General features: G+C 44.2%; 1 protein-coding gene across 2 annotated transcripts in view; it reads right to left on the bottom strand.

The window, feature by feature from the left end:
• Positions 1 to 19383, bottom strand: part of RALBP1 (ralA binding protein 1) — a 44690-nt gene extending 25307 nt beyond the window's left edge. For both annotated transcript variants that reach the window (XM_008261040.4, XM_051852157.2), the window contains exon 1: positions 19160 to 19383. The gene's annotated coding sequence lies outside the window, so the exon portion shown is untranslated. The remainder of the gene's footprint in view (positions 1 to 19159) is intronic.
• Between the last annotated feature and the right edge of the window lie 472 nt (positions 19384 to 19855).

Here is a 19855-nt window from a genome sequence, read left to right as displayed (position 1 = left end):
CTTGCAGTAATAGCATTAGGAGCTGACCAGATCATGGTGGAGCCCTGGAGAATGAGATCAACCCTCAGAAGGACTGAAGAGACCAAAGTCAGCCCTCCCACCACATAAGGACACAGTGAGAAGCTGCAAGCTATAAACCAGAAAGTGTGAACCCAACAGACACCAAATCTGCCAGCACCTTGATCCTGGACTCCCCAGCTTCCAGAACTGTAAACAACCAATTTCTGTGTTGTTACAAGTGACCCAGTTTATGCCATTTTTTTGGTTGCAACCCAAATGGGCTAGGATAACTGGATTTGCCTATACTTGGGAACAAGTGGAGCAGCTAAGAGCAGCTTTGAGGGACTGACAGCTTGAATGCATGATGGTTTACTACAAAAGGAAGAACAGTATGCTTGCTTTAGGATGCTCTGTGTGACCACAGCAAGCCCAAACTTCACTGAAGGAAAGAAGGAGAGAAGCTTCAAATGATCCATGGTAAGTTTAAGCACAAATATCAAGTGAAAAAATTAACAAAAACTGGAAATTTGAGGCAAGAGGAGATCTCTGCTGGGTAAAGAATACTTACCCCTATACCTCCTGGTAAACAACAAAGAGCCCCAGAGAACAGATTAAAAAAAAAAAAAAAAAAAAAAAAGGCAGAAAATGACTCTGAAAGGTAAAATGCGGAGGGGCTGGGAACCCCTGAAGATGAGCAACAGGTGGTGAGCCTCCAGGGTTTTCTTTTGCTGCACATCACAGATTTGATGCTGAAGAAGCTAGTGAGCCAGGAACAACAATGGGCATAGACAAAAAACAAAGCTACAGTCAACATGACAGGGTGGTGCTGCAGTAAGGACGAATAGGTGAAGTGGAGCAAAACAGAAAATCCAGAAGGAAACTCAAATGTGTACAGTCAATTCTTTTTATGTTTTTTTTTTTTTTTAAAGATCCACCTATTTATTTGAAAGTCAAAGTTACACAGAGAGGCAGAGAAAGAGAAAGGTCTTCCATCCACTATTTTATTTCTCAATTGGCTGCGCTGATCCATAATCAGGAGAGAGAGGGAAAGAAAGAGAGAGAGAGAGAAAGGAAGGAAAGCAAGCAAGCAAGCTTAAAAAAAAAAAAAGCTGTCATTGTGGCACAGTATGTCAAGCCACTGATTGCAACTCCAGCATCCCATATCAGAGTGCCAGTTCGAGTTCCGCCTGCTCTGCTTCCAATTCAACTTCCTGCTAATGCACTTGGGAAGGCAGACAATGACCCAAGAACTTAGGTCCCTGCCACGCATGTGAACAACCAGGACAGAATTCCTGGCTCCTGGCTTCAGCCTGGCCCAAACAGGGTTAGGAAGTAAACCGGCAGATAGAAGATACCTCTCGCCAACTCCTTCCCCCGGTTATTCTGTCTTTCAAATACATAAATCCTTTTTAAAAATCTAGCTTTGCAATTTAAAATAAAAACAAAGTGTGAAAAGTACAAAAAATCCATATGTCTAGAATTTTTTACTTTAGAACTCCAAATAATTGTACCTTAGAAATAGAGTATTTCGGCCAGCGCCACGGCTCAGTAGGCTAATCCTCCATCTTGCGGCGCCGGCACACAGGGTTCTAGTCCCGGTCGGGGCGCCGGATTCTGTCCCGGGTGCCCCTCTTCCAGGCCAGCTCTCTGCTGTGGCCCGGGAGTGCAGTGGAGGATGGCCCAAGTGCTTGGGCCCTGCACCCCATGGGAGACCAGGAGAAGTACCTGGCTCCTGCCATCCGATCAGCACGGTGCACTGGCTGTAGCGCGCCGGCCGTGGCGGCCATTGGAGGGTGAACCAACGGCAAAGGAAGACCTTTCTCTCTGTCTCTGTCTCTCTCACTGTCCACTCTGCCTGCCAAAAAAAAAAAGAGTATTTCAAATATAAAGAACCATTATTACAACTAAAAATTGAGATAATCAACTTTAACAAAACAGTGGTTTAAAAACATTCCCTTCTCCAAAGAACTTGGATACACATTGTTCTTTGGTCTTCTCTGTCAAGAGGCAGTATTAATCAGCACTTCAATAATAAGCATACTCACCCAAAGAAAAGGACACAGCAGTGCAGAGAAGAAAGAAATTAAGATCACTAAATCAAAGTCTCCTGAAATGAGCTTTCAAGAACAAATCTATTGGCTACTAAACTTGCTAACATAGAACATTAAAGACCCACTCCAGACAACAAAGAGCTTGCTTAACTAGTTTGCAGATTAAACAGTCAGTATTTTATAATGTTCTTAATTAATAACTGCCAGGCTAAAGTGCACTGGAAGCAGATTCGCCTCATTTTTATGGTTTTTAAAAATAATCTGTAACTTACAAGTCTCAAATCTAAAGCTCTACACAGGAATCCCAATATTGGTTTATGAATACCTTGTACACAGAACACTAACACATATTAATGTGCTAGAATGGAATGTTATATTTTGCAAGCAGTGTTTGTATGCATAATTCATTCTCGTTTTTCAAATGAAGCAGAAAGAGACTGTCCCAGATCTTTAAAACAAGAGGGCCTTGATCACAAGGGACCACTAACCGCCCCTCCCAATACATGAAGAGACCGGCAACAAAGCACCTCCTAAAGTGATAAAAAGGGCAATACCGAAAGGTTCCTATGGGTGCAGAGTCGGGGAGAGAGCTCACATGCAAAGAAGCAGAACCAACTTGCCAGCATTGGAAGCTTAAACACATCAATGAGGTATCTTCCAAACTCTGAAAGAAAACGAGTTCCAACAAGCATTCAAGTGTGTGAGTAAAATAAAGCCATTCTCAGACTCACAGTCTCAAGAAGATACTCCTCATATACCTTCTTCAGAATCCGTACAAAAGCAAGGCAGGATACTATGCACAGGAAGGCCAGATGCAAGCTGGAGAGCACCAGGGAAGCCCCAGGAAAAGGCAACCATGGCCAAGCACTCCACAGTGGGACAGGAGGAGCACAGCTCAGAGGAACAGTGGGTACTGACACATCTGACTGCGTGCAAAGGTGTGTCACAGAGTAGCTGGAACTTTGGGAATACATTTGTTCACAAGAACAAAGCAAATGAAAACAAGGAGCAATTAGCAACATACACTGAAAACAAATGTTGATTTAATCAGCCATCATGACAGGATCAGAGGGGAGCACTAAAGGCAGGGAACTATGGGAAGGGTGTAGGAACCTAAATCCTAACCTATCATATCTAGTTAACACATGATGTCAAAAACTGGAATCCCAAGAAATTGCAATTTAAGCATACTATTCCAAAATGACAAAATAAGGGCCGACACTATGGAGCAGCTGGTAAAGCAGCACTGGCATCCCATATAGGCTCTGGTTCAAGTCCCTGCAGATGAGCCTGGGAAAGCAGCAAAGAATAGCCTAAGTCCTTGGTCCTCTGCACCCACGTGGTAGACCTGGAAGGAATTCCTGGCTGCTGACCTCAGATCGGCCCAGCTCTGACCGTTTGTGGAGTGAACCAATGGATGGAAGACCTCTCTCTCTCTGTTTCTCACTCTCTGTGATTCTGCCTTTCAAATACATAAGAAAGGAAGGAAGGAAGGAAGGAAGGAAGGAAGGAAGGAAGGAAGGAAGGAAGGAAGGAAGGAAGGAAGGAAGGAAGGAAGGAAGGAAGGAAGGAAGGAAGGAAGGAAGGAAGGAAGGAAGGAAGGGGAAAAGGAAAAGGAAAAGGAAAAGGAAAAGGAAAAGGAAAAGGAAAAGGAAAGGAAAAGAAAAGAAAAGAAAAGAAAAGAAAAGAAAAGAAAAGAAAAGAAAAGAAAAGAAAAGAAAAGAAAAGAAAAGAAAAGAAAAGAAAAGAAAAGAAAAGAAAAGAAAAGAAAAGAAACGAAACGAAACGAAACGAAACGAAACGAAACGAAACGAAACGAAACGAAACGAAACTGCCAAAAAGAAAAAACTAACAGGATCAAGAATGCATGGGGCTGGGATGGTGGTGCAGCAGGTTAAGCTGTTACTTGGGATTCCCACATCCCATGAAAGAGCCTGGATTGGAGTCCCACCTCCGTTTCCCATTCACCTTTCTGCTAATGAACACCTTGGGAGGCAGCAGGTGACGGCCCAAGTCTTTGGGTTCCTATACCCAGATGGAAGACACAGAATGAGCTCCAGGCTCCTTCAGCCTGGCTCAGCCCCATTGTGGGCCTTGGGGAGTGAACCATTGGGTAAAATATCATCTATCTCTCTCTGCCTTTTGAATAAAGTTAAAATTAAAAGAAAAAAGGTACTATTAAAATTTTTAAAAGAAGTTCAGTTTCAACATTAGATTATACTACATTCTTCTTGATGATAACCTATCTTTGTGAAGCTTTCTGGGGTAGTGTGACCAAAAAAAAATAAACAAGTAGCATGTGGAAATCAACATGGAACAAGAAATGAGGATAGTGACGTCCAATCTAATTACAGGTATTAGAAGACATAGCGCCCCAGGGGCACATAAAAATCATTAGTACAGTTAAGAGTGTAATAAAAATATTGTTTTTTCTTTTGCTTGTGTATTATTTTTTGAAACGGCCCATAAGCTGTCACAATATTGTGATGTAATAAGAAATATATATTTGGTCTTCATTCCTAGTTCCTGCTACAGAGCTCCCAATAAAACCCTCAAACTTCCTGAGTGACAGGGGTGGGAGGGGCATCTTTTGTTATTCATAAGCAGCCCCTTTTGACCATAACTACGTTTATGCCAAGGACATGACTCTTGGAGCACGGGGCTGTTGCCAGAGGAAGCAGTCATGTGAAAGAGGCCAGAGGTTGGGTTCAATGTGGCCAGCGATGTAAGCCATCAAGCCTGCAGAATCAACATCCACAAAGTCCCCAAAGGAAGAGGCTGAGAGAGCTCCTGGGGAGGTGAGCAAGAAGGCATCCACCTGCTGGAGCAGGGGCACACACAATTCCCACAGGGACAGCAACTCCACGCCCACGACCCTTCCAGGCTTCACACCCACTTACCCTTCAGCTGACTGTTCATTTTTATCCTTTAAAATCTCCTTTGTAATAGTAAGTAAACTGTTTCCCTGGCTCCTGAGCTATTCTCTCAGATCCTCAAACCTGAGGAAGGGGTTATGGGAACCTCCAGTTTGTAGGCTGGCAGAGTTAGGGGTAACCTGGGGACCCGGTACTTGTGAGTGTCCTCTTAATTGGGGGACAGCCTCCTGAAACTACGCCCTTAACCTGAAGTCTGCACTGACTCTGCAGCAGAGCAGTTAGTGCCAGAAGTGAGTTCAACTGTAGGACACTCAGTGAGTCTCTGCCAAGAACTGGATAACTGATGGATGGAGTGAAATCCCCCGCACATTAGGTGTCAGAAGTGTTGTGAAGGGTAGAGAATAGCTTTGAGTTTCTCCTTTTAGATAAAAAGAATCCAATGTAGTAGATGAAACTAAGTACTTATAAAAGAGCTTGCATTGATATAGTTCTATTCTCATGACCCTTGTTCTGTTCAGGGATGAACTGAAAAGCTGGCATCATCATTGACATCTTGAAATTAGGACCAGCATCGTGGAGCAGTGATTTAAATCGCCACCTGTAACACCAGCACCCCATATGAGCACTGGTTGGAGTCCCAGTTAATCTGCTTCCTGTCCAGCTTCCTGCTAATGCATCTGGGAAAGTAGCAGAAGATGGGCCAAGTACTTGGGCCCCTGCCACCCACACGGGAAACTCAGGTGGAGTCCTAGGCTCCTGGCTTCAGCCTGACCCAGCCTCGACCAATGTGGTTATTTGGGTCGTGAGCCACTGGATGGAAGGCCACTATCTCTCCTCCTAATTCTGCCTTTCAAGTAAATAAAGCAAATCTTTTTTAAAAAAAAAAAAGTATTTTGAACTTGATGGAATAAAGTTTGTATGTTTTGTTCTTAGTTTTCAAAAAAAAATTTTATTTTACCCAAAAGGCAGTTACAGAGCGAAACAGAAATCTTCCATCTGTTGGTTAACACCTCAAATGGCCACTACAGCCAGAACTAAGCCAGGCTGAAGCCAGGTGCCAGGAACTCCATCTGGATCTCCTATGTGGGTGCAGGGGCCCAAGCTCTTGGGTCATTCTCCACTGCCTTCCCAGGAGCATTAGCAGGCAGCTGGATAGGAAGTGGAGTAGCCAGGACACGAACCAGTGCTAATTTAGATTGCTGGCATTGCAGTAGGCAGCTTAACCCTCCAAGCCACACTACTAGCCCCTGTTCTTACTTTTTAAATCTATTTCCCAAGAGCTTTTTGAAGTCCTGTATTTCTGTTATTACAAGTCTAAGAGAAGACAGGAACAGATAAGGTTGAAACAACAGTCACAGAAGAAAGGAAGATGTGATCAAAGATGTGTAGAGTCAAAAGGACTCGGGACTCAATCTGGAAAATTTTCCTCCCCAAAGATGGGACAACGTGAACACCAATAACACTAGCAACTGAAATGACCTAAAGTGCATCAAGTATGTTTAAAACTAGGTGTTGGGGCCAGCGCTGTGGTGTAGCGGGTAAAGCCAATGCCTGCAGTGCCGGCATCCCATATGGGCACTGGTTCGAGTCCGGCTGCTCCTCTTCTGATCTAGCTCTCTGCTACGGCCAGGGAAAGCAGTAGAAGACGGCCCAAGTGCTTGAACTCCTGCACCCGCATGGAGACCTGGAAGAAGATCCTGGCTCCTGCTTTGGATCGGCTCAGTTCCAGCCATTGTAGCCATTTAAGGAGTGAACCAATGGATGCAAGACCTTTCTCTCTGTCTCTCCCTCTAACTCTACCTCTCAAATAAATAAAGAACTCTTAAAAAAAAAAAAAAAACCTAGGTGTTAATAAGGATACTCAAAAATAAAGGTCACTGGTCACCTCTGGAGGATGCTAAAGAACCACAGTACTCTTTTGAATAGCTGGCAAACAAAGAGGAAAAGAAACATCAACATTTACCCTGACTTTCCTATGTAAAGTGCTGATACAACCAAGTTTCTCTTTGTCAAAACCTTCCAGCTAATAAGAAAGAAAATCACCACTTTACAGGCAAATAAGAAATGGCCGTTGACAATGATCATCAGCAGCTGCTAATGTCACAAGGTGGGGGCAGGGAGAACACACACCATCCCTGAAAAAAATAAACAAACAAAACCTTATCAGACTAAGCCACAAAATCTGTGGCTTACACAACTTGGTTTCTTTACTTAATATTTTTGCAGGAAAAGGAGAGGAAAGAGGAACAGCAGGAAGTTGAACATAAAAATCCACAGACATAAGACCAAACAAATGAAGACAAGCCAAAGACTGGGACAAAATATTTACAGTAACACAAATAAAATAATAAAGTACTATTCTCCAAAATATACAAAGAACACATAAAACTCAACAATAAGAAAATGAATGACCCTTTTTTAATTAAAAATGGGCAAAAGACCTAAACTGACATCTCACCAAAGAGAAAAACAGCAAATAGGCACATGGAAAAAAAAAAAAAAAAGTTCAGCATCATCTGTCATTAGAAAAGTGCAAATTAAGGCCAGCGCCGCGGCTCACTAGGCTAATCCTCTGTCTGCGGCTCCAGCACCCAGGGTTCTAGTCCCAGTCGGGGCGCCGGATTCTGTCCGGGTTGCTCATCTTTCAGTCCAGCCCTCTGCTGTGGCCCAGGAGTGCAGTGGAGGATGGCCCAAGTCCTTGGGCCCTGCACCCGCATGGGAGACCAGGAGGAAGCACCTAGCTCCTGCCATCGGATCAGCGCGGTGCGCCGGCCGCAATGGCCATTGGGGTGTGAATCAACAGAAAAGGAAGACCTTTCGCTCTGTCTCTCTCTCTCTCTCACTGTCCACTCTGCCTTTCAAAAAAAAAAAAAGGAAAGTGCAAAAATGAAATCCCACACATTATGGCTTCAGGTATCTGCCAGACCCCCACGGGTATCAAAATCTAGGGATACTGAAGTCCCACAAATGGCACATAACCTCTATATACCCTCCCATAGACTTTTAACCATCCCTAGATGACTTACAACCCCTAACAACCTAAATGTTATGTTAGCAGTTGTTATGCTCTATTCTTTAGGGAACAATAAGAAAAAAGTTGGTACAAGTTTAGTACAGATGCATTTCTTTTTAAACACTTTTAACCCATGGCTGAATTCATAGATACAGAGGACAAACTTGTAATAGATACTATTATTTGTTGTAAAACTGTTCTCTCTCCCCTCTCTCTCCCTCCCTCTCCCTCCCCCATCCCCTCCCCCCCAACACACACACACACACACACACAGAGCTAGCAGACAGATTCTGTTCTGTGATTGGTCATCAACATTTAAAACTAGTCCATCACTTAACCCTGCAGTAAGGAAAGTAGACTTTTATGGCTTCAGTTAACTGCACACAATTTTTATACAATCAAAACACTTTTTTTTTAAGATTTATTTATTAATTTGAAAGTCAGAGTTACAGAGAGGAGAGGGAGGGGGAAGGGGGGAGGGAGGGGGAGGGGGAGGGAGGGAGGGAGGGAGAGAGAGAGAAAGTCTTCCATCCAATGGTTCACTCTCCAATTGGCTGCAACAGCCGGAGCTGCGCCAATCAGGACCCAGGAGCTTCTTCCGGGTCTCCCATGTGGGTGCAGGGGCCCAAGGACTTGGGCCATCTTCTACTGCTTTCCCAGGCCATAGCAGAGAGCTGGATCGGAAGTGGAGCAGCCGGGACTCGAACTCGAACTGGCGTCCATAAGGGATGCCGGCGCTTCAGGCCAGGGCATTAACCTGCTGCGCCACAGCGTCAGCCCCTCAAAACACTTTTAATAACCTGAGGAAAACTGGAGGAAGCTCTAGTGTCACAATATGTTGGCTTTCTTAAAAAGCTAAACTTTGCTGAAAAACAGAGGGTTATTGGTTGCCTTTCAATCATTTGTTACCCTGGTAGTAGCTTAACAAAATGGACTTAATTATGTTTTTCTTCAGTTTCGTATTTGAAATTTCTCCCTGTAATGTTCCTAGGCACAAAGTCAAACTTACTGATTCATACTTCTATTTTGGAAGGAACCCACTGAAAAGTGCTAACATCTTAAACGTATTACCTCACTTTTTTGAATTTCCCCTAAAAACTTTCTCTTCTCTTCTTTTCTCCCCTCCCATCCCCGATCCCTTATTTCTCAGTACAGTTCCTTATCCAGGTGCATTTATCTAAAGGCACCAATCACTGGCAGATTGTGAAAGGTCACTATATATAGAAAAGCTTAAGAGAAAAAGTCCAGTGATACAAAAACACCTCATTTTTAAACAAGAGAAATGGCCTGCAGTTTCATTCTCAGCCTATAATACCTCCCTCATGATTTTTAGTACTTTTTAATTAATTTAACATTCACTTGATGATGAACTGCTGTGTAAGCTCTAAAAGCAACTCCAAATGAGTTCTACCACTATTTTTAATTTCAGTAACATTTAATGCAAAAGCATAGTTAAGTATGTGTATAAGCTTTCATGGTAACCAGTGTGAAGAACTTCACTCAAATGTAAAGAACAGATCCAACATCTGCTACACTGCCAGTATTCAGCAAATATATGCCCACTGTGGCTGTTTAGAATATGCACACATTTACACCCAAATGTTTGCTTGTACTGTATAAAATATATACAAGGAAATACTAGAAAATATTATAAAAATAATAGAAAAACAGACAAGGAAATACTAAGCTGTTAACTCCAGAGGGCTCTCAGATGGCTGAGGAAAAGGGAGAGGTAAGAGACACTTTTCACCTCATGAACCATGGGTACAATCTTTCTCAAAATATAAACTTAATGTGTTTGCATCTCATCCAGCACCCATCACTCTGTAAAGAAACTGGGAGATAAACTGATGGAGAGTGTATGGGCTAAGCTGGACAAACCAGGTCCAAGCTCTGTGCCTGGACCACGGCTATGGGTTCTGCCTGAGCACCTCAACCTTCGTGCGATTGCCCCGACACAAAGCAAGAGATAAAAATATCTGGACAAATAGCTCCTCATGCAAAAAAAATAATAGCTCCTCATGCTTTTTCTTTAATTTTCTATTTGAAAAGACCTTCATTTTTAACCATAAACTCAAAAGACCAACAAGACATCTGGAAATAATTAATGGCACTAAATACGCCAAATAACTTACAAAAATAATTTAAAAAAAAGAAAAGGAAAATGAGTAAAGGATATGAACACATAGCACATATAAAATATATTTTAAAATGAAAGAACCGTAAGTGAAAGATGTCTTTTTCACCCAGCAATTTTCTACACATGGAAAGCCTGACACTCAACACAAAAGAGGGTGTAGGCTGGCGCCCCAGCTCACTAGGCTAATCCTCCACCTGCAGTGGCAGCACCCCGGGTTCTAGTCCCGGTCGGGGCGCAGGATTCTGTCCCGGTTGCCCCTCTTCCAGGCCAGCTCTCTGCTGTGGCCAGGGAGTGCAGTGGAGGATGGCCCAAGTCCTTGGGCCCTGCACCAGCATGGGAGACCAGGAGAAGTACCTGGCTCCTGCCATCGGATCAGCACAGTGCGCCAGGCGCAGCGCGCCAGCTGCGGCGGCCATTGGTTGGTAAACCAACGGCAAAAAGGAAGACCTTTCTCTCTGTCCCTCTCTCTCACTGTCCACTCTGCCTGTCAAAAAAAAAAGACTTTCCCAGGAGCCGACTTGTGTGATGCCACCTGCAACACGAGCATCCCACATGGGCACCTGTTTGTATCTCAGCTACTCCACTTATCCAGTTCCCTGCTAATGGCCTGGGAAAAGCAGTGAAAGATGGCCCTTGTGTTTAAGCCCCTGCCACCCATGTGCGAAACCCAGAAGAAGCTCCTAGCTTCAGCCCTGCTCAGTCCTGGCAGATGTGGCCATATGGGGAGTGAATCAGCAGATGGAAGATCGAGCTCTCTCTCTCTACCCCACTCCCCTTCCTCTGGAACTCTGAATTTCAAATAAATAAATCTTTTTTTTTTTTTTAAGGGATTCCCAGATGAAGACATAGTAGATGCACCACAGAAATACTACAGGCGGGGCTGGGAGTGGAATAGTAAAGGGAATCTTTCACGCTGTAGTTGAAGGACACTAGACAGTAACAGAAAGAAGCAATAAAGAACACAAAAGACAGTATAAATGTATTTTTCCTCCTATGTTATTTTTAGAGATTTATTTATTTATTTGAAAGGCAGAGAGATGGACAGATAGGGAGGAAAGGAGATAGAGAGATGGAGAGATTTTCCATTACTGGTTCACTGCCCAAATGGTCACAAGAGCCAGCCCAAGGCAAGAGCTAGGAACTCCATCTGGGTCTCCCTCACAGGTGGCAGGAAATCAAGTACTTGAACCATCATCTGCTGCATTCCTAGGTGCACTGACAGGAAGTTGAACCAAAAGAGTGGAGTAGCCAGGACTTGAACTAGGCACTCTGGTATGTAATGAATGGCAGGCCCCATCTTTCTCCTATATGATTTAAATGGCAACTGCACAAAAACTGTAAATCTGTGTTGATGAGCATACTATGCATAAAGATACAACTTGAGAGAGTAACAGCATGAAGGAGGTAGGGATATATATAGAAATAAAGCTTTTCACAGTATTGAAATTAAGTTAGTATAAGCCTGAACTAGATTGCCATTAAATTAAGATGCTAACTGTAATCCAAGGGCAACTATTAAGAAAATAACTTGACCTAACAAAATGAAACATCAGGGAATTAAAGTGGTACACTGGAAAATATCTAACAGAAGAGGCAGAAATGGAGGAACTGAGGGACCAAAAATTAAGATATACAAGGGAGTGTGCATCATAGTAGTTAAAACAACCTTATCCTACATCGAAATATCTGGGTTCATTTCCCAGCTCTGGCTCCTGATGCCAGCTTCCTGCCAACACAGTCCCTGGGTGGCAGCAGTAATGGCTAAAGTAACTGGGATTCTACCACCCACGTGGGATACATGGATTGCACTCCCAGCTTCTATCTCAGCTCTGCTCCAGCTACTGCATACTTCTGGAGAGTGACCCAGCTGATGAGAATCGTCTCTCTCTATTCAGCTCTCCCTCTCTACCTCCCTCTCAAATAAATAATTTTTAAAAGGACATGATAGATAAAAGGCAAAGCACAATATGACAAAATCTTCCTGTGGTTACTCCACATGTAAATGAACTAAGCTCTATTATTAAAAGGAAGAATGGCAGGTGGATTTTTTTAAAAAGATCAAACTATAAGCTGCCTATAGAATCACTTTAAATTCAAACACACAAATGCAGGTTGAAAGTGAAACGATGAAAAAGATACTCCATGCAAACAGTAACCAGAGAGTTAGAATGGCTATGCTAATATGAAAAACAGTCTCTTCAATATCATGTAATGATAAATGGAAAAACCCATCAGCCAGCTGAGGATTATAAACAAATATACAGAACCTTAGTAACAGAACTCTCAAAATATACACAATGAAATCTGACAGGATTGAAAAGAGAAACATTTCAACAATAATTGGAAATTTTATTACTCCTCCTTCTCAATCAATAATGGATAAACTAACTCAACAGAAGATCAAGAAGGAAACAGTGTTGAGCAACACTCAAACCAACTAGACCTGACAGACATCTATGGAACAGTGTGCCCAGCAACAGCAGAATACATAGCCATATCAAGTAAACATGGAACATTCTCCAGGACAAACCATATGGCAGGCCACAGAGCAAGCGTAACTTTAAAAGCTTGAAATCACATAAAATATGCTCTCTTATCCCAATGAAATGAAATCGAAAATTAATGACAAAATAAAGTTCAAATATGTAGAAATTAAGCAACACACTCAATACTCAATAAGGTACTCAAACTAGGAACAGAAGAGACTTCCTCAACTAATAAAAGGTTCAAAGAAAAAAACCCAGTTCACATGATACCTGCTGGTGAGAGATTGGAAGCTTTCTTTCCAAGATCAGAGCAAAACAAAGATATCTGCCAGTCTACTTAACTTTGTACTGGAAGTTCTAGCCTGGACAGTTAGGAAAAAGTAAAAGGTATCAATATTGGAAAGAAGCAGTAAAACTCTATTTGCAGGTGGCATAATCCAAAGAATATACCAGGAAATTATTGGAGCTAATTAAAGAGTTCAACAAAATTGCAGGATACAAGAGGAAGACAGAAAATAACTTGTATATCTATCCACTAACAACAAATATTGCAGAAATGAAACCTTACAGGGCCGGCGCCACGGCTCACGAGGCTAATCCTCTGCCTGCAGCGCCTGCACCCTGGGTTCTAGTCCCAGTTGGAGCGCTGGTTCTGTCCCAGTTGCTCCTCTTCCGGTCCAGCTCTCTGCTGTGGCCCGGGAGTGCGGTGGAGGATGACCCAGGTGCTTGGGCCCTGCACCCGCATGGGAGACCAGGAGGAAGTACCTGGCAGCTGGCTTCAGATTGGGGCAGCACGCCGGCTATAGAGGCCATCTGTGAACCAACGGCAAAGGAAGACCTTTCTTTCCTCTCTCTCTCTCTAATTCTCTAACTCTGCCTGTCAAAAAAAAAAAAATGAAACCTTACAAAAAATTTTTTCATGTGCTATGGCATCTGAAACAAGAAAAAGCAATCCATTTACCCAACAAAGTAAAAAACTTGTAACACTGACAATTAAAAACATTACTGAAAGAAATCAAACACAATCTAAATAAACGGAAAGACATTCCAAGTTAATGGACTGGAAGACTTAATATTAACAAGCCAGCAATATTACTCAAATGACTTAAAGATTTAATCCAATTCCTATCAAAATTTCAATGACTTTTTTTTTTCCAGAAATGGATCCTCAGTTTCATAAGGAATTGTAAGAGGCCCTAAGTTACAAAAGAAAGAGGAAAAAAAAAAAAAAAAAAAAAACGAACAAAGCTCAAGAATACACACTTCTCAATTTCAAAATGTACGACAAAGCTTCAGTAATTAAAATAGCATGTGTGGTACTGGCACAAGGATAGACACAGATCAGTGGATGAAAACTGAACATCTGTGGTCAAATGGTTTTCAACAAAAATGTCAAAAACACCCAATTGGAAAAGAATGGTCTCTTCAACAGATGAGAAGGGAACAACTGGATCGTATTATGTTATACAAAACACTGGACCCCTGTCTCACACCATGTACAAAGATTAACTCAACATCAGTCCACATCTAAGTATAAGATTAAACTGTAACTTTCTTAGAAGAAAGAATAAATCATGAGAACTTGGATTTGATACCAAAAATTGGGGGAAAAAAAGATTACATTTCCAAATTTACAACTTATGTGCATTATCAAGAGAGTGAAAAGACAACCTGCAGGGGCCAGCGCTGTGGCACAGTGGGTTAACACCCTGGCCTGAAGCGCTGGCATCCCAGACGGCTACCGGTTCAAGACCCGGCTGCTCCTCTCTCCATCCAGATCTCTGCTATGGCCTGGGAAGGCAGTGGAAGATGGCCCAAGGCCTTGGGCCCCTGCACCAGTGTGGGAGACCTGGAAGAAGCTCCTGGCTCCTGGCTTTGGATCGGCGCAGCTCCGGCCATTGCGGCCAACTGGGGAGTCACCAGCAGATGGAAGATCTCTCTCTCTCTCTCTCTCTCTCTCTGCCTCTCCGTATAACTATGACTTTCAAGTAAATAAATAAATCTTTTAAAAAAATATTTAAAAAAAGACAACCTACAGAATAGAAATATTTATGAATCATATACCCAAAGAACTCTTACAATAACTCAATAACAAAAAGACAAACTATCCAACCTAAAAATAGACTAAGGACTTAAATATATATTTATCAACAGAAAATATGCAAATGGCCAACAAACACATGAAAAGATATTCACTGTCATCAGGGAAATGTTATGAAACCTGGCTCCTAACCTAACCAATCTACCAAAGTTGCTCTTAGTTACCAAATTCAGTAATCTCCTAGTTATAATTTTCAATAGGCTCCTAATAATCCTTGTTTTGCTCAACTACCCAAAGCACTTAAAGTATGACTTCCCTTTTATAAATTAATGTTCACTTTTTCAGAAGAGTCTGTTGTGAAGGACTATATAGCTTCCTTCTAAAAATGATCCCATTTTGGCTTCTATGACATTTTCTCCTGATTTCTCTACATCCCGAAACACGGGAATTTCCTTTTCCAGCTCTTCTTCAAGGTGGCTTTAAATGTTGTCCTCCACAGCCTGCTTCCAGGACAACTCTGTCAGTACACACTTCTATGTAGTGTTACTCAGACTTCAGCTGCTCTCAGCTGACTTCAGCCTGATGACTCCCACATCAAGAAGTCTCTCTTGTACTGCAAACCCACATGCTCAGCTCCACAGCAGATGATTCCACCTCGGATGTTTCAAGACAATTTCCATTCAATATGGCTCAAAGTTAAAATGTTATTCCTCAAAACTTGCTCCTCTTCCTGAGTTTCCTATCTCAAAATAATTTATCATTGTCTATTCAATTACCCAAGTTAAAAATCTATTATCTCTGAGCCCCCAAATGCAACTGTTGCAGGATCCTACAAATTCTACTTTTGAAATATCTATTAACCAACTCCTCCAAATCCTAAACGGCAGTGCCTTAGACCCTGATCTTTGACCTCAATTATTGGGAAAACCTTCTAGCCAGTTTTTCTGCATCCAATCTTACCTTCTCTTCACCCCTTCTGAAATCAATACTCTGCAATTTCAAACTGATCTTTCTAAAATGAAAACCTTGTCATGTCTCTTTTCTGATTAAAAATCCATAAACTTGGGGCCAGCACTGTGGTGTAGCAGATAAAACTGCTGCCTGCAGTGCCACCAACTCATATGGATGCTGGTTCAAGTCCTGGGGCTGCTCCACTTCTTTTTTTTTTTTTTTTTTTTTTTGACAGGCAGAGTGGACAGTGAGAGAGAGAGAGAGACAGAGAGAAAGGTCTTCCTTTGCCGTTGGTTCACCCTCCAATGGCCGCCACGGCCGGCGCACTGCAGCTGGCGCACCACGCTGATCCGAAGCCAGGAGCCAGGTACTTATCCTGGTCTCCCATGGGGTGCAGGACCCAAGGACTTGGGCCATCCTCCACTGCACTCCCTGGCCGCAGCAGAGAGCTGGCCTGGAAGAGGGGCAACCGGGACAGAATCTGGCATCCTGACCAGGACTAGAACCCGATGTGCTGGCGCCGCAAGGCGGAGGATTAGCCTAGTGAGCCACGGTGCCAGCCCTGCTCCACTTCTGATCCAGCTCCCTGCTAATGCACCTGGGAAAGCAGCAGCAGATGGCTCAGATGCTTGGGCTCCTGCACCCATGAAGGAAACCCCCGAAGAAACTCCTGGCTTCAGATCAGCTCAGTTCTGGCCGTTGTAGCCATTTGGGGAGTGAACCAGTGGATGGAAGAAGACCTTTCTGTCTCTCCCTCTCACTGTCTGTAACTCTACCTCTCAATAAATAAATAAAATCTTAAGAAAAAAAAAAACAAAAATATAAACTCTATTATAACGCTCAAAAAAAAAAAAAAAACTCTAAAATCCTTAAAATAGTATGCAATACACTTGAGGACCTATCTGTGCAGTCACATCTTTGGCTACTTACCCCAATAACCAATGATGCAACAGCTATGAGTTCTTAAAAAGTTTCCAAGCTCTCTCTCAACTACATGTCTCTATCCAACTTTCCCATTGCCCTAAGTTCCTTTTTCTTCAATTTCTGCTTCAGTCACACCTGTGCCTTCTTTAAGCTTCAGGACACAAAACACATAGCTGATTTAGTGCATGGCACACAGCAGGGGTTAAAAACGGGGTGAGGGGCCAGCATTCTGGTGCAGTGAGCTAAGCCGCCTTCCACAATGCCAGCATTCCATACTGGAGCATCAGCTCACGTCCTGGCCACTCCGATTCCCATTCAGCTTGCTACTAATGTGCCTGCGAAAACAGCAGAAGACGGCTCAAGTAGTTGAGCCCCTGCCAGCCATGTTGGAGACCCACATGGAGTTTCAGGCTCCTGGCTCTGGCCTGACCCAGCCATGGCTGCTGCAGCCATTTGGGGAGTGAACCAGGGGACGGGGTGTTCAATCTCATTCTCTGCCTTTCAAATAAATTGAAAATATTAAAAAGTAACAAAATTTTAAATTAAAATGGAGTGAGCCAACTTTGGTCTCTCTCTTGTCTCAATGACTCCTATTTGCTTAAAAGATAAAAGCTGAAATTACTTCAATGTAATACAAAACTATCCATAATTTGGTCTCTGTCTACTGCCCCAATTTTTGTCTGGCCACCACCCTGCACTATAGCTACTCACACCTGCAGACCCTACTATGCAATTTAAATTTAAGACTGCTGCTTCAACTTAAAGGTTCCTTCTTTCTATGTCTGTCTACCTGTTTTCATCACCTTCCACACCTAGTTTTTTTCTACCACTGCTCCCTTCCTCACCCTCTCCTTTGCTTCTCTAAGAAACTGACAGTACCTCCTTTGTATACTTGCTATTCCTCCATTCTTTCTCCACTCAAAGCAATCTCAAAAACATATTGCACTTGCTGACAGTTCAAGTTAAGAGATAAAAGCTCCACTACCCAGAAGGCAGGGACACTGCCTTATCCATATTCAAACCCTCTTCACCCGGCATAGTACCTCCTACAAAGTAATTCCTGTATTTTAAATAATCCGCATTTTTCCTGACTTCTTCTCACCTATACCAATAGAAGTATCTAACAAGGATCATTCTTTTTAAAAAGTAAGAGTATACTTTCAGGCTACGTTCTTGGATCCAACCTGTGCTCACCAAGCGAACAACTACGCAAACAGACCTGTACAAATTAAAGTTAACACGCATCTTCTAATATCCTTTCTTTCTAAACTAAGGAATAAATGCTCCCTCTGGAAGCTCTAAGAAATAATATTTTGTAGGAACAGCAAGTCTGGTTACCCAAGCATTACATTGTTTCTACATACTTTGTTTAAAGAATTACTTCTCAACAGTTACTATTAAACTAGCCTCCTCCACTTAGCTCTGTGGCACAGGGCCTGAAAAGTGGGAACCATTCTACAGACTTCCAACCCATCCCTCTGCCAATAAAGCTGACAGTAATTACTCCTTTTCAGGCAAATACTCCATAAAGTATTACCAAATCACCAAAACAATTTTAAAGACAGAAAGTGAAGTTACTTTCTCATTCACTGTCCGATTGAGTCATTTAGAAGTTAGCACCAAACCAAAAGTAGGCCTATTCCTTAACTCCACTTAAAACATTTTATGAATAACTGCAAGGAGGATGGAATGCCACCGAAAGTACTGCAGCATTAGAACATGTCCGCTCCATTAAGCAAAAAAAATAAATAAATAAATAAATAAATAAATCCATGAAAGCTTTTCTAATGAGGCAAGGTGGTGCTCCAACTCACTGTGCGGACGCCTGTACTTCTCTTCCAAGAATGCTGGAAGTACCTTGGGTTAAAGTTTTAATGATCTTCAAGAAGGCTCCTAGGCCTGGGAGCAAACAACGCTGCTTGCTCAAGAGGGAAGCTCCGCAGTAACGAATCCGCAAACTTGAAACAGCTTAATTACTTCGGGGAAGCCTGAGGTGTGAACCAGTCTGTAAAAACCTGTTTCACTCTCGCGATTCACTTAAAGACCGAGAGAGAAGGGGAGGAGAGAGACCGCTGACCGCAGTTAAGAGCGTTCTGGCACAACGAACTTGGAAATGAGCGGTGAAAGGGCTTTTCCACTCGAGGTCCGTCTGTCCATTCCCACTGAAAGCTGAACTGGGGTCCGTAGCACCCCCAGGCGCCCCCTTGCTCAGCGCCAGTGGTGGGCAACCCCGAGAGCCGTTTCGCAGGGCGCCGGGCGAGCAGGGAGACAGGTGAACTCGGGTGCGACTCACCGCAGCGAGGGCTGAGAAAGCGACGCTGGTCTCTTCCCCGGCCAGGTGTGCCCCGGGCAGCTCTCCGGAGGCCCGGGAACTCCGGCGGGGAGGGGCCCCAGAGCAGCACATCACAAACGCGGGTGCCATTAGGGAGGCCTGTCCGGCAAGTGGGGCGGACGGGCCCCAGCCGGGCAAGCAGAGGGGCCGAAGCCTTCCTGGGAGGAACCCACACTAAGGGCAGCCACGCCCCCCACCCCCAACTCCACACCCTGCCGCTGCGAGCGCCGAGCCCCGCACGCTGCCTGACAGACTCCGGCGCGAGGCCGGAGCGGGAGCGGGCTCCTTCGGCATGCCAGGGGCATCGCCCGCGACCCCCGCATGCGACCGCTTCGCGCGACTGACCTGTGCCTGCCGCTGCGCGACCGCCCGCACCGCCGCAGCCGCCGCTTCCTCCCGCTCACGCTCCCGCCGCAGCCACCGCAGCCGCCTCCTGCACTGCACCCCTACCCAGCCTCGGGCGCCCCATTCCCACCCCGCCCAGCCTCCGCCTGTTTACAATGATTGGGACGGAACAGGACGAGCCGGTCCAGCGCGCACGCGCACTCCCTCCTCCCGCCGCAGCCGGCTTGCCGGGCCCTCCTCTCTCCGCTCACGCCCTGTGCCCTGGCGTGGAGCATGCTGGGAAGCGTAGTTCTGAGAACTCCACAGCCTGGTCATCCCGAGGGTCTCTCCTCCAGGAAATAAACTACAACAACCAGAAGGCACCGCGCCTTCTCCTGCCCCTGGGTTCCGAAGGAGAACGCGCCGAGGTCTGGTGGCTCTGCGGACGCCTGCGCAGTGCCTAGTCTTGAGGGACTGGGTGGGACATGCACCTACCTCAAGCAAATCCTGGCCAGGGTGGTTTGGGGTAGGTCGGCTGGTGATCTTGAAGAAGAAAGGAGTTTTGCTCTTGGTGCCCTGGCCAAGCTGTTCTTCAGCCACAGAAGTTGAGACCTTTTTTGTTAGTTGGGCTTCAGTCGTTCTAACCAGTTAAACCGGTCCATCTGCCGCGGGGTGGGGCATCTTCCCCCAACCCCCCACCCCCCACCCTACCCCACC

Source organism: Oryctolagus cuniculus, chromosome 10 (genome assembly GCF_964237555.1).
Source record: "Oryctolagus cuniculus chromosome 10, mOryCun1.1, whole genome shotgun sequence".
In the NCBI taxonomy this organism is placed as follows: Eukaryota; Metazoa; Chordata; class Mammalia; order Lagomorpha; family Leporidae; genus Oryctolagus; species Oryctolagus cuniculus.
The sequence above is the reverse complement of the archived record's forward strand: the minus strand, read 5'-3'. Positions and strand labels throughout refer to the sequence as shown.